Source organism: Hyperolius riggenbachi, chromosome 5, assembly GCF_040937935.1.
Source record: "Hyperolius riggenbachi isolate aHypRig1 chromosome 5, aHypRig1.pri, whole genome shotgun sequence".
In the NCBI taxonomy this organism is placed as follows: domain Eukaryota; kingdom Metazoa; phylum Chordata; class Amphibia; order Anura; family Hyperoliidae; genus Hyperolius; species Hyperolius riggenbachi.
In genome coordinates this window covers 370,229,441-370,252,303 of record NC_090650.1, presented here as the reverse complement: position 1 = coordinate 370,252,303, position 22,863 = coordinate 370,229,441, and the positions used below count along the sequence as shown (strand labels likewise).

At 43.7% G+C, this 22,863-nt stretch overlaps 1 protein-coding gene across 19 annotated transcripts in view; it reads left to right on the top strand.

Moving 5' to 3' along the window:
• Positions 1-22,863, top strand: part of PAG1 (phosphoprotein membrane anchor with glycosphingolipid microdomains 1) — a 359,982-nt gene that overhangs the window by 207,037 nt on the left and 130,082 nt on the right. For 18 of the 19 annotated variants that reach the window (XM_068237539.1, XM_068237537.1, XM_068237534.1 and 15 more), the window contains one exon: positions 15,902-15,993. The exons of the other annotated variant lie outside the window; for it this stretch is intronic. The gene's annotated coding sequence lies outside the window, so the exon portion shown is untranslated. The remainder of the gene's footprint in view (positions 1-15,901; positions 15,994-22,863) is intronic. 19 annotated transcript variants of the gene reach the window in all.

Here is a 22,863-nt window from a genome sequence, read left to right as displayed (position 1 = left end):
GTTACTGTTTTGAAACCAAATCCTTTTGTTTATCTTTCTTATTTATTCCTCTTTCCAGACTGATGTATAGATGTGCATAGATTTACGGTATATACAGGATCTTCTCAAAAAATTAGCATATTGTGATACAGTTCATTATTTTCTGTAATGTACTGATACACATTAGACTTTCATATATTTTAGATTCAAATACACACAACTGAAGTAGTTCAAGCCTTTTAAGGCAGCCATACACTGGTCGATGTGCCATCAGATCGACCAGCTGACAGATCCCTATCTGATCGAATCTGATCAGAGAGGGATCGTATGGCTGCCTTTCCTGCAAACAGATTGTGAATCGATTTCAGCCTGAAACCGATCACAATCTGTTGTGGTGGTGCTGCCGCCGCTCCCCCCGCCGGTATACATTACCTGAGGCTGGCTCCCGGGCGTGATGTCCCCGTCATGTGGCACCTCCGGCTCCGGCATCCGCATAGAACTTAAGCTATCACACCAGTGACAGCGGAAGTTCAAATAGAGCGCCCTCTAGTTGTACTTCCGCTGTCACTGGCATGACAGCGGAAGTTATACGAGGATGCCAGAGGTGCCATGACGGGAGCAGTGACGGACGGGATGCCCGGGAGCCAGCCTCAGGTAATGTATACCTGATCGGATCGGCCGCCGCTAGCGACGCGCTCCCTACCAGCGGGCGATCGAGGGTAATTTCCCGCACGGCGCGATCGACGGACCGATCCGATTTCGGGAGGAAATCGGATCGGCGGGTGCGTGTTGCGCGAACGATTGGCAGCAGATTCGATCCCAGTGATCGAATCTGCTGTCGAAACTGCCGCAAATCGGGCCAGTGTATGGCCACCTTTATTGTTTTAATATTGATGATTTTGGCATACAGCTCATGAAAACACAAATTTCCTATCTCAAAAAATTAGCATATTTCATCCGACCAATAATAGAAAAGTGTTTTTAAAACAAAAAAAGTCAACTTTCAAATAATTATGTTCAGTTATGCACTCAATACTTGGTCGGGAATCCTTTTGCAGAAATGACTGCTTCAATGCGGCGTGGCATGGAGGCAATCAGCCTGTGGCACTGCTCAGGTGTTATGGAGGCGCAGGATGCTTCAATAGCGGCCTTAAGCTCATTCAGCATGTTGGGTCTTGCGTCTCTCAACTTTCTCTTCACAATATCCCACAGATTCTCTATGGGGTTCAGGTCAGGAGAGTTGGCAGGCCAATTGAGCACAGTAATACAATGGTCAGTAAACCATTTACCAGTGGTTTTGGCACTGTGAGCAGGTGCCAGGTCGTGCTGAAAAATTAAATCTTCATCTCCATAAAGCTTTTCAGCAGATGGAACCCACTTTTGAACCAGAAACAGCGGCAGAAGCACCTGACCTGGGCTACAGAGAAGCAGCACTGGACTGTTGCTCAGTGGTCCAAAGTACTTTTTTCGGATGAAAGCAACTTTTACATGTCATTCGGAAATCAAGGTGCCAGAGTCTGGAGGAAGACTGGGGAAAGGGAAATGTCAGAAAGCCTGAAGTCCAGTGTCAAGTACCCACAGTCAGTGATGGTCTGGGGTGCAATGTCAGCTGCTGGTGTTGGTCCGCTGTGTTTTATCAAGGGCAGGGTCAATGCAGATAGCTATCAGGAGATTTTGGAGCACTTCATGCTTCCATCTGCTGAAAAGCTTTATGGAGATGAAGATTTCATTTTTCAGCACGACCTGGCACCTGCTCACACTGCCAAAACCACTGGTAAATGGTTTACTGACCATGGTATTACTGTGCTCAATTGGCCTGCCAACTCTCCTGACCTGAACCCCATAGAGAATCTGTGGGATATTGTGAAGAGAAAGTTGAGAGACGCAAGACCCAACACTCTGGATGAGCTTAAGGCCGCTATAGAAGCATCCTGGGCCTCCATAACACCTGAGCAGTGCCACAGGCTGATTGCCTCCACGCCACGCCGCATTGAAGCAGTCATTTCTGCAAAAGGATTCCCGACCATGTATTGAGTGCATAACTGAACATAATTATTTGAAGGTTGACTTTTTTTTTTTTTTGGTTTTAAAAACACTTTTCTTTTATTGGTCGGATGAAATATGCTAATTTTTTGAGATAGGAATTTGGGGTTTTCATGAGCTGTATGTCAAAATCATCAATATTAAAACAATAAAAGGCTTGAACTACGTCAGTTGTGTGTATTTGAATCTAAAATATATGAAAGTCTAATGTTTATCAGTACATTACAGAAAATAATGAACTGTATCACAATATGCTAATTTTTTGAGAAGATCCTGTATTTCTCGACTAAATTTGTTTATTTAACCCTAAACTTTATCCCTTTCCTCTAAAGCTGAGGCATAGCTTTATTTTAGTATGAAGGACCAGTGTGGTTTGAATGATGAAACTACAGCTTTTGCTTATGACTACTTTGCACAATCCTGAACAATGGCAGTGATGTGCCTTAACCACTTTCTAGCCGCTCCCAGTTTTGTCCACTGCTACCACATAAGCGCCCCTGTGACATGCAACCACCACATGGTGCCCACTTATAGCACGTGGGGTGTGTGTGACATGGCAGCAGCTGGAGAAGATGAGGTTTGAATGAACGGCACCAGGGAGGGGGTTCACATTTACATTTGGGGGGACAGCGGCTGGGGATCTGTCATGGTCGCCCTGCACCAAAATCGACCCCCACCAAATCTTACTAAAAAAAGCCAGGTGACCATCAGCAGTGGGCAAAAGCCACCATCTTTCCTTGGGCCACATTTCATCTTAATCCTTTTCTAGGTAATAGGATCACGAGCAGCAGGAAATCTCCAATGATTGGGTAGTGGGTTGATCAGCGACTTCATAGCAGGACAAAGCTGGAAGAGCCACATTTGAGTGGCTATTCTGTAAAAACCTCCCTGGATCCGACACAACTCATCTCCAGGTTTTCTTGGTTCATCTCTTATGCATCAGTTGTCTTGTGCCGGGGATACAGCATTGATTTTACCAGCGTATTTGACATGTGTAATCACATCTCCCCCAGCAGAGAATCTAGTACATCGGCTGCTGTATAGCAGGAAAAATGTTACTTAACATGGAAATCCCCTTAAAGCCATTTCCTTATTTTCTGAGTGACCTATTTTTTTTTCTTTTCACTCCAGGCTTCATTTCTCCATGTTGTTCGGCATTTTTGCTTTAGAGCTGACGTTAAATTGCAGCCACTAATTTAAATAGCTTGTCACTGTGATGTGTGACTGAGAAATGTGAGCGCTCTGCACATGCATTACTGAAGGCAGATCTAGAAGTAAAAGCATACCTTTGACTATGATCATGCACCTGTGGCGGGGCTTGATTGCTGTTGGGGTCGGTTCACACTTGTTTCAAAACCGTATCTGTGGCTATGCTTTTTGCCCTGGACAAAAACAGAGCCACTGATCCCAATGTTAAAAATAGCGTCCGTCTTCTCACACTTCACACACCTCACGCACCAGAAGTGATGGGCAATCAGCTATGACCTCACATTTCTCTACCATCTGTCATCCGCCTGTGTCCAACTGCTAATGTGCATCGCCTTGTGTACAGGAACTGAATAATGGTCAACCCCTTGCGGATAGCTGGGCTACGCAGCCGAGTGACAGCACAGCATTGCCTTATCCCTTTTTCCACCACTGCATATTAAATGAAAGGCCTGTTCACACAACTGCCCTACAGTGCAGGTTACCCCATTCTGCACCACCCCCTCCAATACCCCGGTGGAATTATTACCTGAGAAAGTAAACCAGTAAAGGTGTTTGCCGGTTAAGCTGGTTTCACACCAGGATGTTGCGTTTTAGGGGACGTTAAGGTTGCATAACGTGCCCCTAACGCAACGCCTGGTGCTGTCTGATGTGGACGTCAGAGTGAGCCGCGTTGTGCAGCTCACTCTGGCGTCCATGATGCCGTGATGCATACTCTTGGACGCGTGCGGCATCACGTGGTCCCGCCCGGCCAATCGCCGCACAGAGCGGCCGCTCAAGGAAGTAAACACTGCACGTCACTGAGTGCAGTGAATATTAATTAGCCATGTGCCTGGCCGCTCTCTGCTCCTCCCCAACTTTACTGAGCATGTGCAAACAGTCTGACGCGGCTCTGCCGCGTGTAAAGTACTGCATGCAGTACGTTGTGTTATGGCGCAGCGTTACAATGTAACGCAACGTGGGCACTGTGAACAGCCCATTGATTTTTCTAATCAATGTGCGCCTGTAACGCCCCACTGTGAAACCAGCCTTAAAGTCTGTACACAGGCTAGACTGATGTTGTCCTACACAAAGGAGGAAAGACTTGTCACACATATTGGCTATCATTCATAAAAGGCTGTGCGGTAAAAAAAATCTGGTCGGAAAAATACTGCATTCGGTATTTTAGACTTTTGTGTGCTAATTCATAAACCTTTTCACAGCTGTAATAGAAGTGCTGTGTTTTACTGAAGCCTAACTGTCTGTAACATGGTTACAACATTGTTACATTCCTGTTCTCTGTGCAGAATTACAATAAAATAGGCATCCCCATCTTCCCTTTAGATGTGCATGTTTTTGTTATACTGCCTCTGCTTGCCCTGAATCTGCTCTGTATCTGTCTATTAGTCTTTCTTAACAATCTATTGAATTGCCACAGTGTAGAAGAACTTCATGAAACTTTACACATGGCAGGCTTTCTGATGTGAAATCCACATCTTAAAAGCAGGAACCCAAGAGGTTAAACACACAGCGTAAGGTATTTAGGGGAAGCCTTGTTTGTTCCGCTCTCACTGCTGCTGCCTTGGGGAGCTCTCACTGCTTATGCTTGTAAGTCTCCATTAACTTTGCTCTTATTGCTCTCTTATCACCTCTTCAAAGCAGGCCGTACGCCAACGTTGGCTTGTGCTGAAGCCGCTGGTACCAAGATGAAATGTATTTCCGTTTTTTTTACTATAGCACTGGTGCACTTTAAATCTATTTTGGTTTTGTTTTGTTTATCACAGGGAAATTCAATAAATATATTTGTTCATAAAAAACAAATAAAATAACCATCAGTGCATTAAAATAAGATTGTGTTTTTACTCAGACAAATCAATGGTTTATGTGGCGTCCCTCAGAAGACAAAACAAAACCCATTTTCTTTGGTACACGTTTATATGGTGCTTTCAAATTTTGTGGTAAACTCCTCAGGGTTTGATGGACCTGCCAGAATGCTTATTTGGCAGATTGTCTGTCTATTCTTCTCCCTGTTCAGATCAGTCCTACAGATTGAAATCTGCTGAGGTTAGTGTTCTGAGGTGTGAGATCTGATGGAACCTGCATGCTCACTGTGGTGTGGCTGAGAGATTGGATGACACCTGCATGCTCAGTGTGGTGTGGCTGCATCTTAGCAGCTCTTCTCAATGTCGGAGGGTTTCTCAAGGCCAGGCAGAGCATAATTGGCCTTCACATCATGCCTGAAGGTGTTTCTCCTGCCCTACACCACCGTCCTGCCCTTACATTAGGGGCCCATTTACTTTGAAATCTCAGTCCTGCGTTACCTGACATCTTGAGATTGATTTTTAAAGAGACAGCAGTTTCTGCAGATCTGGCCCAGCTAGATAAAGTGACGCTGTGTACTTGTAATGCTTTAGTTATGTAGAACATGGCAGACATGGAATCAAGTAGGGAAAAGGTGTTTTTTTTGTTTTTTTGGGGTAGGTTTGTATTAATGAATGTGTGCAATGACAGAGATGACCCAAACAGAGGCCTGGGAAGAAGCACTGGGCAGCATGGTGGCGTAGTGGCTAGCGTTCTCGCCTTGCATCGCTGGGTCCCTGGATCGAATCCCAGCCAGGTCATCAACATCTGCAAGAAGTTTGTATGTTCTCCCATTTTCTGCGTGGGGTTCCCCTGGGCACACCGGTTTCCTCCCACATCTTAAAAACATACAGATAAGTTAATTGGCTTACCCCTAAATTGGGCCTAGGCTATGATGCATACACTACACGGTACATACATAGACATAGGACTATGGTAGGGATTAGATTGTGAGCCCCTCTGAGGGACAGCTAAGTGATAAGACAATATACTCTGTACAGCGCTGCATAATATGTCGGCGCTATACAAGTAAAATACATTGACGTAATACCCTTAGGAAGAGTACTGAGGGTAACTATGGATCCTTTGAACTGCCTAAACAACCCCACATAAGCGGACTCAAAGCTGGGGGGCAAAATCCTCACACAGGGGCCATCAGTGGAGAGCTTTGAGTCGCATTCTGTAATGTCTCCTCATATGAGGACATTCCCTCACAGCTGCACACACTGGTATTGAAAAGCTGCTAACAAGTCACGTAACCACTCTATTGAGATTAAAAAGGTAACCTGGAATGTAATTTTTATGACAATCCACTATTTACTGTTTAGTGTGTAATGTACAGGTCCATACACTTTTATTGCAGTCACATGGGGCGGTCTCCTCTGCGTTCCTGACAAAGTGATTGTGGACATAGCCAGACAATGAGAGTGGCTTTAACCTCCCTGGCGTTTTGATTCCTGCGGCCGCACAGGTTTTTTTTTTTTAACCTAATTTTTTTTTTATCATGTAGCTAGCCTAGCACTAGCTACATGATTTCCCTCCTCCCTGTGGCATCCCTCCCACCCCTTCGATCGCCGCCGGCGATCAAGCCTGTCAGGAAATCCCGTTCTGAACAGACTTTCCTTCAGGGCTTCCCCCGTCGCCATGGCGACAAACTGAATTACTTCATCGATGTTGTGACTTCATAGGGAGCCCCGATCCACCCCATAGCGCAGCCTCGCGGCGATTGGCCAGGCTGCGCACGAGGTCTATGGGGGGCCCTCTTTCGCGGCGGGTAGAGGCGGATCGGCTGCAAGCGGTGGTCGATTGGAGAAATGCAGCTAGCAAAGTGCTAGCTGCATGTTTCAAAAAAAAAAAAAAATATTCAAATCGGCCCACCAGGGCCTGAGCTGTGCCCTGCGGCGTTACGGGACGAGCTGAGCTCGTCCATAACACCCAGGAGGTTAATCCAGGGGTGTCAAAATCGATCACACAAGGGTCCAAAATCGAACACACAGTCCAAGTAACGAATCTAATCTTTAATATTCAACATTCATTGAACAGTCTCAAACTGAGTGACATAACTATAGTGGGGATGAGTGGAGGGGCTCCTTTTTCTGTGTGCAGTGGGACAATTTAATATTTACCTTCTCCCGCACTGCATTGGGTAAGCCACATGCTCTAAGCTGCATACCTATGGCTCTGACGACATGTCACGGGAGCTGGAGGTATGCAAGCATAGAGCGTGCAGCTGCCAGGTAGAACAGAAGATATCCCACACAGCGCTGGAGCCGGTAAGGGATGCTGGGGGAAAGCTGTGTGCCTCTTACCAAGCAAACTGGGGGGTTGTTGGATCCAAGGAGTGGGCCCCATGCTTATTTCAAGCAGAAACACTGTCACCGGTGTGCTTCTTTGGATAGGAAGGCAGTATGCTGTCGTTCTTTTACTGCTTACAATAATGCACATTTGAAACTTTCTTGGGCCACATGGAATGGCAAGGAGAAATGCATTCAGCCCGCAGGCCTTGAGTTTGACACCTGCGCTGTAATGCTGGGGATTGCTGGAGTCCTGCTTTATACTGTTAAAATATTTTTAAATGAAATGCGTCACATTTGTTGTTTTGGAAATATTTTCTCGTATCCCACAACTACGGTTTGTTCTGAGAAGACATTGGTGAGATGAAATCCTCATTGTACTGCAGAGTTTTTAAGCCGTTTCTTCCTCAACAAGGGTGAATTGTTCCTCATGCGCTCCTTAGACAGATGTTTCCAGCTGCCAACAGCTGTTTTTCCCATTCGCTTTGCTCTCCATAAAACACTTCAATAAAAGCACTCATTGATTTTCAAAGATAATATTAGAACATTTTCAAATAAATATTGTTATGCTATAAAACTGTTGAGAAAATATTGCACCACTTTAGTAATATACTGTAATCTAATACTAGTCAGTTAGAGACCTGTTTAAAGTAGTTGAGTGTAGTTTGTTTTCTGATTGGTTCATTGGGCTACAGAATATACTAGCTAGTGAAAAAAAGTTATATGTAAAGCATTATGGTTTTGTATGGTCAGACTTTGGCTCCATCTCCAGCTGCAGTTTAGGCACCTTATTATGGTGGCCTGATTTTCTAAATGCTGTAGTAGCCAATGGGGACACAGAGGTCTCCTCTTGTGACTAGAGCAATTGCTAGCAGATGGCTGCACAATTTATCTCTCAACAAGGCCTCAGCCTAATGCTGTGTCTTCCAGTGTGGGGGGAAAGGTCGTCTTGCAATGATGTTTAAATAAAGGTATTTACTGTTTCATTTTTTTTTATGACAAATGTATTGATTTTTAGCTTATTTTCCTTAGCGTCAATGCATTATTGACTTAACTGTCTAATTCCATGGTGTGTGTACCCCGAGGGTACTTTAGTTGTGCTTGTGGGCAGGGCTGTGGAGTCTGAGTCGAGGAGTCAGGGCAATTTTTGGGTACCTGGAGTCGGAGTCAGGAGAAAATGCACTGACTCCGACTCCTAATAAATTTAAACTGTAATTAAAGTAGAAAATATGATAATGTTCTATTTCTCAGATAATTGTCCTCATAAATAATTTATATATACAATAATAGCTGTGCTTAGGCCACAAAAATGAAATGTACTTGTGGTGCTTCAATAAAGCAGTCCCCGTATTTTTAAAGTCAGATATACATATCTGATTGTGACTGTATATATGTGTGTACACAGGAATCTCATATTTATAGATAGATAGATAGATAGATAGATAGATAGATAGATAGATAGATAGATAGATAGATAGATAGATAGATAGATAGAGGGTTGCAAAAGTATTCGGCCCCCTTGAAGTTTTCCACATTTTGTCATGTTACTGCCACAAACATGAATCAATTTTATTGAAATTCCACATGAAAGACCAACACAAAGTGGTGTACACATGAGAAGTGTAACGAAAATCATACATGATTCCAAACATTTTTTTTTACAAATAAATAACTGCAAAGTGGTGTGTGCATAATTATTCGGCCCCCTTTGATCTGAGTGCAGTCAGTTGCCTATAGACATTGCCTGATGAGTGCTAATGACTAAATAGAGTACACCTGTGTGTAATCTAATGTCAGTACAAATACAGCTGCTCTGTGACGGCCTCAGAGGTCGTCTAAGAGAATATTGGGAGCAACAACACCGTGAAGTCCAAAGAACACACAAAACAGGTCCAAGACAGGTCAGGGATCAAGTTATTGAGAAATTTAAAGCAGGCTTAGGCTACAAAAAGATTTCCAAAGCCTTGGACATCCCAAGGAGCACTGTTCAAGTCATCATTTAGAAATGGAAGGAGTATGGCACAACTGTAAACCTACCAAGACAAGGCCATCCACCTAAACTCACAGGCCGAACAAGGAGAGCGCTGATCAGAAATGCAGTCAAGAGGCCCATGGTGACTCTGGACGAGCTGCAGAGATCTACAGCTCAGGTGGGAGACTCTGTCCATAGGACAACTATTAGTCATGCACTGTACAAAGTTGGCCTTTATGGAAGAGTGGCAAGAAGAAAGCCATTGTTAACAGAAAGCATAAGAAGTCCCGTTTGCAGTTTGCCACAAGCCATGTTGGGGACACAACAACCATGTGGAAGAAGGTGCTCTGGTCAGATGAGACCAAAATGGAACTTTTTGGCCAAAATGCAAAACGATATGTGTGGCAAAAAACTAACACTGCACATCACTCTGAATACACCATCCCCACTGTCAAATATGGTGGAGACTGCAATAGACTTGAGACTGGGGCGGAGGTTCACCTTCCAGCAGGACAATGACCCTAAACATAAAGCCAGGGCAACAATGGAATGGTTCAAAACAAAACATATCTATGTGTTAGAATGACCCAGTCAAAGTCCAGATCTAAATCCAATCGAGAATCTGTGGCAAGATCTGAAAACTGCTGTTCACAAATGCTGTCCATCTAATCTGACTGAGCTGGAGCTGTTTTGCAAAGAAGACTGGGCAAGGATTTCAGTCTCTAGATGTGCAAAGCTGGTGGTAGAGACATACCCTAAAAGACTGGCAGCTGTAATTGCAGCAAAAGGTGGTTCTACAATGTATTGACTCAGGGGGGCTGAATAATTACACACACCCCACTTTGCAGTTATTTATTTGTAAAAAATGTTGGGAATCATGTATGATTTTCGTTCCACTTCTCACATGTACACCACTTTGTGTTGGTCTTTCACGTGGAATTCCAATAAAATTGATGCATGTTTGTGGCAGTAATGTGACAAAATGTGGAAAACTTCAAGGGGGCCGAATACTTTTGCAAGCCACTGTATATACTAAATAACATCTATGCCGTAAGAATAAAGCCTGATGTGTAGCCGTATCACTAATATAGATGGTCAATGAGATGGAAATAATTCTGCGTTGATTCTGATTTATGCAAATGTACACACTCTCTTTGCTTATAAAATCAAATAATTTGGTATGTTGTTAAAATTTGGCTTGGTGACTACGAATTAAAGAGTACCTGAGAAGGATGAAAAGAAAAGTTTTATACATACTGTACCTGGGGCTTCCTCCAGCCCCCTTCAGGCTAATCAATCCCTCGCTGTCCTCCTCCACCACCTGGATCTTCTGCTATGAGTCCCGGTAATTCAGCCAGTCAGCGCAGTCCGGCCGCATGCCGCTTCCACAGCCAGGAGCGTTCTGCACCTGTGCAATAGTGCTGCGCAGGTGTAGTACACTCCCAGCGACGGGAGTGTGTGCATGCGCACTACGCCAGCCTGGCTCAAGTACCTGGACCCATAGCAGAAGATCCAGATGGTGGAGGAGGACAGCGAGGGACTGATTAGCCTGAAGGGGGCTGGAGGAAGCCCCATGTATGTATAAAACTTTCATCTAAGGTTTACTTTGTTACACAGAAGTACTATACTCTACATATGCACTCTCCACAGAGCTGCAGGGAATCCACTGAAAATGTTGTGCACATTGAACACAGAGGTGTTGTCTGTCACCCATAAACCTGGTTCAGATTGTACATGAAGAATGTGTAATAGAGGAAGAATAGCCTCATTCCCCTGCAGAGCACCTGTACATCATTCTTACATGTACCCACAGTCACATTGCCTAGGGCTTGATAGATGTTCTTTGTTCCTGTCTTCTACAAGTACTCTTACCCAAGGACTAGTTTTAGTCTATGACTAAAAGTATTAGAGGCAGAAGATCAGCCGGCTAGCCAGGTAACTGGTATTGTTTAAAAGGGAATAAATATGGCAGCCTCCATAATCCCTCTCACTTCCGTTCTATTTTAAAATTCCTAAGCGTTGGCAGTTAAGAGATGCATTTCATGTTACATACTTTCAGTTAACAAAATTGTAATATACAAATTAGAGAAGTCGGAGTTTCAGAGTCGGTGGATCCTAACCTGATGAGTTGGTGGATTTTTGTACCGACTCCACAGCCCTGCTTGTGGGTACTTGAACTTGTCAAAGTCAAGTGTATCATATTAAGTTTTGACTTTCCATTGCGTTTGCGTTTTGAAAAAAGCATTTCATTCACTTGAATGAGAATCGCAATAAAACATTTTTCAGAGTTTGCAGAAGCGCAAACGCATTGCAGCTAGCGTGCAAGAGCCCATAGTACTGATCGTTAACTCAAAGCATTCAGTAATGTTTGAAAAGCATTTATGCACAATTATGAAGTACTGATAAGCAATATGTGAGAGTCACGGTTACTTGAGCTGATGTCACCCTCAATAGGGGTTACTTGGCCAACACTGTCATTGATAAAAAGGTACATGCTGTACTGCTGAGAAACACTGTCTAATTGACTATAACCCTTTGCATGCTATATGCCTGCCATAAAGTGGAACTGAAATCTTGCACAGGACAGAAGGAAAACATAGAGAAGTGCACCCTGTATGTATTTAGAGAGTTTAGCCTGATTCCCCCCCCCCCCACATGTGACTTACCACAAGTTGTAATCTGATCTCTCCCCGTGTCACATGACTGCCACGGCAGGTAAGTTCATTTGAAAGCACAGGCTGTTAACAAGATGTTTGCTTCCATGAATCAGGAAGTAGACACACTGTGGATTTATTTTAGGATTTGTATTTGTAACAAAGAAATGTTTTTTGTTTAAAGGTTATTATGCTGTTGTGTAGCTTTCAGAGCAAAGATGACGTTCTGAGTTCAGGTCCACTTTAAGAGATCACTGCATGCAGTGTTTCATACTATGCCTATCGTGTGTACCCAGCATTAGGCACCTTTTAGACAAAGTCGCATAACGTGCACCTAACACAACGTATGGTGCTGCAAGAGAGGATGGTAGAGTGAGCCGCGTTAGGCGGCTCTATCCCTATAAGGTCGCCCAGAGTGGCGCTGATTGGCCGGCGGGACCACGTGATGCGGAGCGAGACACTCCGCATCACGTGGTCCCGCCGGCCAATCAGCTGCCGCCAGTGCAGTGAATATTAAGTAGCCATGTGCGCGGCTACTGTAGCTGGCTCTCCCCGCCTCCTCTCTGCCCCCCACTGAGCATGTGCAAACAGTCTAACGTGGCTATAGCCGCTCTAACGCCGTAGCATGCTGCACTTTCCGGACAACGTGCAGCGTTACATGTAACGCAACGTGGGCTGTGTGAACAGCCCACTTGTGTTACATTGCTGTGCGTTGGGGGAGCGTTACAGGCGCAATAACGTGCGCCTGTAACGTCCCTGTGTGTAAGCAGCCTTAATTGTAGAAAAGTCTTTAAAATGACTCATGCAGATGAAGCCTGCTTCACTGGACTGACCATAGAGCTCACTATGATGTCACAGGAGGATAGATTAAGTACAGTGGGATGCAAAAGTTTGGGCAACCTTGTTGATCGTCATCATTTTCCTGTATAAATTATTGGTTATTATGATAAAAAAATGCCATTTCAATATATCATGTAGGAGACACACAGTGATATTTCAGAAGTCAAGTGAAGTTAACAAAATTAGGCAGGTGCATACATTTGGGCACCACAAAAAAGAAATGAAATCAATATTTAGTAGAGCCTCCTTTTGCAGAAATTGCAGCCTCTAAATGCTTCCTGTAGGTTTCAATGAGAGTCTGGATTCTGGTTGAAGGTATTTTGGACCATTCCTCTTTACAAAACATCTCTAGTTTATTCAGGTTTGATAGCTTCTGAGCACGGACAGCTCTCTTTAACTCACACCACAGATTTTCAATTATATTCAGGTCTGGGGACTGAGATGGCCATTCCAGAATGTTGTACTTGTTCCTCTGCATGAATGTCTTAGTGGATTTTGAGTAGTGTTTAGGGTCGTTGTCTTGTTAAAAGATCCAGCCCCGGCGCAGCTTCAGCTTTGTCACTGATTCCTGGACATTGGTCTCCAGAATCTGCCGATGCTGAGTGGAATCCATGCGTCCCTCAACTTTGGCAAGATTCCCAGTCCCTGCACTGGCCGCACTGCCCCACAGCATGATGGAACCGCCACCATATTTTACCCTAGATAGCAGGTGTTTTTCTTGGAATGCTGTGTTTTTTCCTCCATGCATAACGCCCCTTGTTATGCCTAAATAACTCAATTTTAATTTCATCAGTGCACAGCACCTTATTCCAAAATGAAGCTACTCTTCAGAGAAAATAAAGAGGAGGGAAAGTTACAATGGACCCCATTAAATACTCTTTCTAATATTTTGGATTCACCTGTGTATGTAGGTCAGGGGTCACTGATCTCACCAAGCCAATTTGAGTACCAATAATTAGTTCTAAAGGTTTTTGGAATCAATAAAATGACAACAGTGCCCACATTTATGCACCTGCCTAATTTGATTTAAACAATTATTGCGCACTTCCTGTAAATCTAATACATTTCATTTCACTTCTCAAATGTGTGTCTCTTATATGATATATTTAATTGATGTTTTTTATCGTAACAACCAACGATTTATACAGGAAAATCATGACAATTAACAAAGCTGCCCAAACTTTCGCATCCCACTGTATATACTGCATATATCAAATTACTATGTTTTGCCTTTAAATTGCTTTCCTCCTGCTGTCCCAGTTATATTTCCAACTTTATACATAAATGCACTCCTAAGCACCCTCTCTACTGCCCCAGCCACCTTCTAATGATTACCATACCATAGTTTGTTCTTATGTCATTTGCACCCCTTATTTTTAGTTCAGAGCTGAAATGTTGGAGCTTTATAAATAAAAGATACTTATTTGTAGCTAAGCACACGTGCTCTGCTGTGAGAGCTTCCATATTACACCTGTGTAGCCCCTTCTGTCATTCTATGTCCCAATATAGAGCAGTTGTTGAGCATTTTCAGTATAGAAAGTCAGTAAACTATAAATAGACCACACAAAAACCGCATTAGTTACAGAAAGGCGACTGTGTAATCGCTCTGAGATCAGCATAATAAATGGAAGTCTTTATAACAGCGTGCGCTCATTGATTACTGTAAGGATGCTGCATACAGAGATCACTATCTATTTGATAAGCATTATGTGGTTGTCTCTCTTCAGGCTTCAGATATTGAATAAGCTTCATCAGTCAATTCATATTTAATTGTTGACTGGAATGAACCATTATGAAGCAGAGCTTTCTTAAATTGTTGATATTAAACATGCAGTTAACAGTAAAGGGGAACTCTACCAGTGTTACTCACCAGGCTCTGTTACAGCTTTTTCTGATATCTTACTATTTCTTGCTATGGGTTTATGGTTCTGGTTGAGGACATACATGGTGTCCTGATCAAGTGGATGGTCACATGTCTGCTTGCATTTGCCTGCAGTTACTCATGCATGTGGTCTTGCATGCATGCATAATGGACATTGTGGTGGCACTCAACTTCAAAACATAAGAAAAGCCTACAGGCGATGCATTTAAGCTCCCTTTTAGTTGCCCAGTACTTTACATTTATGCACTGTTAGTTTGCATTAGCCTTAGTTCCAGCTTAATAATCAGACTACTGCTGATTGATTCTCTGTGTACTGACCTTGACTTGTCCACCACATTGCCAAATCGCTGCCTGACCTGACCTTTGGGCCTGGGACCCACTGTGGAACTTAGCGACGGAATGCAAAGCAAGTGCGATTTCTGGAAGCGCAGAACTCCGTAATTCTGACCGATTCCCAGAGTGATAGCGATTTGACTCTGCAGCCATTGGTGCGATTGCTCCCAAAATGCTGCATGCAGGGATTTGCAATTGCAACACTGCGAGTGGAACCACCCCTTTTGTGTTCCAGTAGTGTAGCACTTTGCCGATCGCCAGCAAACGGCAAGCACTCCCAGTGGGTCCCAGCCCTCTTATGACTTGCAGATCATTGCATTCTGCTTTTATCTACACTGCATCCCAATGTTTTTGGCTTCTTGGTTGCACCACCCACTGCCTTGCTGTACATACAACAGAATATGGGCATGTTCAGGACTGTCTTTTGGTCACTGATCCACTGCACGATTTTGATCCCCTGCAGAACCTCTGAGGAATAACCACCCATGAAGGAGGAGAAAATTAGCAACACCGTACCCAGTGCTCTATCCTGGGCATCCCCACAATTCCAACTCATGGAAACATCTGGCAGAGGCAGTAAATCTACCACTTGACCATCTCCTGTGTGTGCATAGCTTTAAAAAAAATGGAAGCTTTGAACTAAGCATTACTTCTGAATCATGTAGGAAATATTTTAGCTATTTTGAATCCTAATCTTTATAGATATCTATAGTATGTCAGCAATTTGCATGGACAGATATTATGTAGGCAGCAATAAAAAAATATTGCCTTATTCTAATAATTGTATTTGCATAGTGAGGTTGTGATCTTTTGACTAGTTTAAAACTATGACCTATGGAATTTTTTGTTTTATGTGTAGATCACGGGAAGATTTGGTGAAAATAAACAGAACAAGGCAGATTTATCTGTTCTCGGGCAAAAGATGAGGAGTTGCGCAACATAACCATTCAGGTATTCAGTTTCTTTTTATATATACAGTAGAATTCCTTTATAGCCGGCGTGTCAAGCTCAAATATAAAGTGGGATGAAAATGACCTCTGGGACCAAGTCGCTGGCCACGGTCAATGTCTAATGGACACTTTCCTCCCTTGTAAAGTTCCCTGGTTATCTAATGGCCCCAGCCATCCCTCCCCTATACAGTTCCCTGGTGTCTAGTGCCCCCCACACCATTCTCTAGTGTCTATTGGGCCCCCCTTTGCACCCATACCAGGGCTGGTTCTATTAACAATGTGGCCTCAGGGTAATTAACCTGGGGGTCCCCCAACAGACACCCCCAACCAAAAAGCGTTATTAGGGGCCCTTTGTTGCAGCCAAATTTCCCTCCTGGGCCTTTGAGCCAACTGCTGACCCTCCCTCCCAATCACCTACCAACGTAACTGCTCTCCCTGGGGCCCCTGCAGAGACTTTGGCAGTGTAGCCTCTCGCCTGCCCGCCAGCACAGATGATATGCTACTCTGTCAAAGACTCTGCAGAGGACTCCGAGAGCAATCGTTCAGATGGGGGAGACACCTGGGGGGGGGGGCTATAGGCTCTAGGGCCCTGGGGAAGTTGCCCACTTTGCCTCTGTTGTAGTGCTGGCCCTGCCCTTAACAGTTCCTTGGTGCGTAGTGACCAACCTCCTTCCCCTATACAGTTCCCTGGTGACTAGTGCTTTCCTCCTCTTTCCCCCATAGTTTTTCCCTGGTGATCTAGGGCTTCACCCCTAATGTAGCTTCCCTGGTGGTCTAGAGTGGGCTAAACATAATGCAAAGGGGAGAAACCGCATGCACTTCTTTAACCATTTGAGCACCAGGCCATTTTTTACATTTCAGTACTTCCCACCTTTAACAGTTTATTGCTCGGCCATACAACTTAGCACCCAAATCAATTTTACCTCCTTTTCTTCTCACAAATAGAGCTTTTTTTTGGGTGGGATTTGATTGCTGCTGCTAGTCTTATTGATAAAAAAAGCAACATTTTTGCCTTTATTACACACACACACACACACACACACACACACACACACACACACACACACACACACACACACACACACACACACACACACACACACACACACACACACACACACACACACACACACACACACACACACACACACACACACACACACACACACACACACACACACACACACACACACACACACACACTCAACAAAAGTCATGACTATGTCAGGGATTAGATTGTGAGCCCATCAGAGGGACAGTTAAGTGACAAGGCAGTACTCTGCAGCACTGAGTTAGGTGTCAGTGCTATATAAATATTTTTCACGGCTGAATAGCGCTGGCAGGCTGATCGCTGCGGCTGTTTGCTTTTACTGACGGGAGCTCACGCTTGTGGCGCTAGATGACACCACATGGCATGACTGAGAAAACAAGGAAGCCAATTTGTGGCCGACAATCTGCGTTAGGCAGTCGCAGAGTGGTTAAAATTTGTATTTTAAAGAAAAGTTTGTACACTATGGTGAGCTCCTTTAGTCATTAGAAAATCTGTGCAAAGTGTACTGCAAGTCCTGCCCGCCTGCATACTGGCATATGGTAAAGTGAGGAGATGTTACTGAGTGCAATTAAGCTGTCTTGTCTTGGATGAGTAGGTGAGAGTCCATTTATCATGAAGGTGGAGAACTATTCAAGATTGCATTGGTGGTGGAGTGCTAAAATATCTGCAGTGTGTGTTTTGCCAGTCGTATGAGGGGGTGAGGGACTGTGATGCTTATACGAGTGGTGGTGGTGGTGATCTATGAAAAGTAATGCGTCACAGTGAGCATGTGGTGTCTGTTGATTTATACAGTATTGCTCTATGGTCTGTTGTTTTCTGTTTTTATACCTTCTGGGGAATTTTGCACACATTGGAGGATCAAGCTGGGAGGCCTGACATTGGATACATGTGAACGCAGGATCCTACAGAAATAGACTGAAGATCTTCAATAAGGTGGCCACTAATGGTCCAATTACTAGCGAAAAATCGTTCGAGCGATCAGAAATTCTGATCGGATTGGTTGTAAATAATCTCACACAATCGATTATGAACGAGTGAAAAAAATGTCGTCCGAATGAATTTTCTTCGAACCAAAATTTGGATTTTCTTGTTGGTTGTGATAGATAGGAAGCAAAGATTGGTTCGTTGATGGTGTAGTGAACGTTGTATTACAATATTTCACTTCCGATCAGAATTTCTGATCGCTCGAACGATTTTTCGATATAAATTGGACAGTTAGTGGCCAGCATTAGTTGTCCGGGGCAACTGCTCAAGTTGTCTTTTCACCAGTCTTAGGCCCAGTGCACACCGAGCGTTTTTTGGAGCGATCCAGCCGGCCGCATCCGCCTATAAAAACGCTTGTCTAATGTATTGCAATGGGATGGTGCACACCGGCGGTTTGCGTTTTTTGCCAAGCCGCAAACGCGCCTCCTGCTGCGCATTTGCGGATTTCGGAAGCGTTTCGTCCTCAATGTAAAGTATAGGAAAAAACGCAAACCGCTCTGAAAAACGCTACTTCAGAGCGGTTGCCAGGCATTTTTGTTACAGTAGCTGTTCAGTAACAGCTTTTACTGTAACAATATGTGTAATCTGCTACACAAAAACGCACCCAAAACCGCTAGGTATGTTTAGAAAACCTCTCTAAACATACCTAGAATCGCTCTGAAATCAGCTCCCAAAACCGCTAGCGTATTGCGGATCTGCTAGCGGTTTTGGTGTGCACTGGGCCTTAGTGAATCATCTCTGTTGTTCCTTATTATAATGCACCACTATCCCAGAGAGAGAACTCCTGGCTGCCGGTTTACTAGCACTTTGCTGTTACCACTAGCCTGTCTAGGTTCATCAGCACTGCTGTAATGTCTATGTATAATAGACTAAGTATAACATTCTTTTTAAGACTGAGACGTGACAAGTTTCATAACATAAATGAGGAAATACAATCCTAAACGCCCTGTTGCCCTCTCTGCTACTTTCTCTTCTGCATTTTTGCATATAGTAAAACCTTACACAATGGTAAATCAAAAGGTAAAGATGTGGTGTCTGCAATGGAAGCTGATACAATACTCCTTTTCAATAGATTGTTGTTCCTTGAAATGTGCAGTGTTCCTCCATTTATCTAGTTGAGGCCAAGGTCAAACAAATATAGATGCTCTGATGTAGTTGGGTTTATTTGGAAGGATCACACTGTGCTACGCCGAGTCAGAAGCTGAAATAAACAGCTTACAAATAAAAAAAAAAAAGAAAAACAAGGCACACACCCATAGAGCCGCTACTGGGGGCGAGACATTGCAACAGATGCAGTCAGAAAGTCTTTCACTTCTGTTTTTAGCCCAGATCTGACGCTATGTCTTCAGTGCTTATAAAGAAGCACTGAGTGGTCACAGGTCCATCTCTAAGTACTGCGGGCCTGGATATGAGAGCACATGTATGAGGCATGGCACTCGGCAGAGATCGGAACTCGATCACTTGGGCGACATTGCTGGGCAGAGGCTGTACAGGCACGTGGCTTGAATCTCAGCAGAGACACTATCTGCAAATAGTTTGTATGTTCTCCCTGTGTCTGCATGAGTTTCCTCCGGGCAATCAGTTTTCCTCTCACATCCCAAAAACATACAGCTAAGTTAATTGTCTTCCTCCTAAATTGGCCCTACACTATGATGGACATATGACTATGGTGACTATGGTAGGGATTAGATTGTGAGCCCCTCTAAGGGACAGTTAGTGACAAGACTATATACCTTGTAAAGCGCTGCGAAAGATGTCGGACCTATATAAATACTAAATAATAATAATAGCCACACAGGCTAGCATCTAGTGAGTAGAGAAAACAATGTGTGGCTACCTCACAGGCTAGTGTGTAGAGAGAACAATGGTCTCAGCCAGTGGTTAACTTAGTCGATCCACCATGGTGATCGCTGTCTGAGGTGTCGGGGAAGGGGGTGTGCATCGAGGGCAACTCTACACATGCTAGATTCTCAGCTAACACCACCTTTAGTTTAACACGGTGTAAACAGTTTAAGTTCTTTCATGCTCATCGTCTATTTCCTGGTCCCCTTCTCTTTTGTTGTTTAGGATTCCTCTTTCCCCTGCCCCTCTGCCGTTATCACTCTTGGATAAGTGACAATTTCTTCAGGATCACCCACTTTAGCTTCAAGACAACTCACTGGTAATTAACTAGTTTCTGGAAGACACAGAATATAGTGGCCAATTTGGAGGAAGTAGCTTTAAGAGTTTTCCTGCAGAACCAGCAATGTTGGGGGGAAAAATTGCCCCCAAACAAGAGGGTGACTTTGGCCTAGATAAAAACTCTCCATAGAGAAATACTGTACAGTGTTCTCCCCAGGCTCTTTTAGCCTGGTGCTCCACCCGGCTAGTTTTGGTGACCACCCGGCTGTTATCAGCTCACCTCTTCCTATGCTGTAAGCAGAGTTGCACACAGAAGCACCAGCCCTGCATTCTCTCATCTTGCCTCACCCAGGTACATTTTCATGCCACCCAGCTGGAAAAAAATTCTGGGGAGAACACTGCTGTAAGTGCAGCATTTTCTCTCAACAGTATTTTGTGGATGTAGGCCTGCTTTAGGTTTAGAGAAGTAGCCATTTAAAGGGGAACTGAAGAGAGAGGTATATGGAGGCTGCCATGTTTATTTCCTTTTAAGCAATACTATTTGCCTGGCAGCCCTGCTGATCCTCTGCCTCTAATACTATTAGCTATAGCCCCTGAACAAGCAAGCAGCAGATCAGGTGTTTCAGACTTTAAAGTCAGATCTGACAAGACTAGCTGCATGCTTGTTTCTGGTGTTATTCAGATACTACTGCAGAGAAATAGACCAGCAGGGCTGCCGGGCAACTGGTATTGATTAAAAGGAAATAAATATGGCAGCCTCCGTATACCTCTTACTTCAGTTCCCTTTAAGACCATAAGAGATGCTATCACCCCTCGCATTTCTCTTTTAATAACTTTCAAACCAGTTTTTCAAGATGAGTTATGATCTCTGGTCCTGGCAAGACCTTAGTAAATCTGCCTCAAGTTATCTTTAACAGCATTTTAACCTTTAGAGTCATTTTTTACCCCAAACTCTGTTTAGTTACAAGAAACCATAAATAAAAAAAATATACAGAAATGTGCAAATAGGGCAAGACTATTATTGCCCAAAACAGTGGTCACAATAAAATTCACACAGTTACATAACATGTCCTGGCCCATTGAAGAGCAAGAGATCTGCAATTAACCAACATTGTATAACATTGTATAACCGTAAAAAGAAGAAAATAAGGGGTGTGTGTGTGTGGGGGGGGGGGGGGGGGGAGGATAACATAAAAAACACACATCACCATATAGAAAAAAAGAATGTGGTAATCGATAACAACTTTATTGATGCCCCCCTCTGTCCATATGAAAAGCAAGTATTCACAAAATCAGAATAACCACATCTGAAAATGGACCTCTCATCCCGTCCGTTGTTTAAAATGCACGTGCCAAATAGAGTACATTTTTGATGACAATCCGCTCTCTTCGATTTTCAGTGATTTAGGGTGCATTTTTCTGTGTGTCCTGGTATGCACTGCTCCACACCTTGTTATGAAAATACAGTACAGTATGTTTCATAGTAAAAGGTTGTAACGCATGAAAACCTAAACTCATCCCTTAACTGCTATAAAGGCAACTCTTTGCTTTTTATGTGACCCCATAGGATAGAGAAGTTATAAAAACTTTCCTGTTTATGAACTTTTAACCCATGGTACCTGGAAAAGTGCAAAGCAATGGGGCAAACCCAGCTAAAGCACATCTGCAGATCACATGTTTCTCATGTACAGAGTGATCAGAGTGACCCCAGCGACCATCCCTTTAAACTGAGGTGTCCAACATGATTGATCTTTGTGTAAAATCAAAACTTACGGTAGTTTTGGTGTTTCATAGAAAACCCCTTTCAGTATTGATAGGTCTGAACTGGTCTACTCTTGCGATTATGTGCTCCGCTCCAAATGGAAACCAAAACTTAGAGGACTGCTGAGAACTTATACAAACAAAATACACAATGCATGCAGGCAGTTGAATAACAATGTTTTGCTTGGGTTTTGTGGGTGGTTGGAATTTGGGTATTGTCTGTTCCCCACCAGCCCCCCCATTTGCTGTATTACCACTGCATTGGTCCTGTGCTGGTAATGGTCACCTCTGTATGTGCTTTGAATAGTGGTTATCATTAAAGTGGAAGTACTGTGAACATTTACTCACACTTCTCCCCTATTTGTATCTAAAACTATAGGCATATTTAAAAATGCTTAATTATAAAGCATGTTTTCCTTTATGTATGTAACCCCTCCCCCGTGACATGCTGACAGGGAAAGGTACCAGGTGCAGTGCATGCTGGGAGCTGATGAGCTTCTCCCTCCCTCTCTGCAGGAACTAGCTGAACGGTAAGGAAGGAGGGGAGACGCACATTACACACATAACAGAGCGCTGGAGCACACCTCCATGACCATCCAAACCCCCCATTCCTTGTTTTGTTTTTCCCCCTTTATAACAGATAAGAATGCTCAGGCTTACCACCGTGTCACATGGAGGCAAACACTTGTGTAGGTGTGGCGTAGACTCCCAACAATTCGCACACACCGACCAGCATATGGAGTTATTATACTCCACCAGACTGCAGACTTCACTTAGAAATGACGGCCTCTGAAAAGTAGAATGTATTCTTCATGTATCTCTTTATTTTCATTAGATTTGTAATATGTATCGCATCTCATGTAATTGGTGTTACATTTTTAATTCAAGACCACTTTAACAAACTGTTCCCCTCCCTCTGCTTATACCTCTCTGTCACTGCAGCTGTCCTCTACT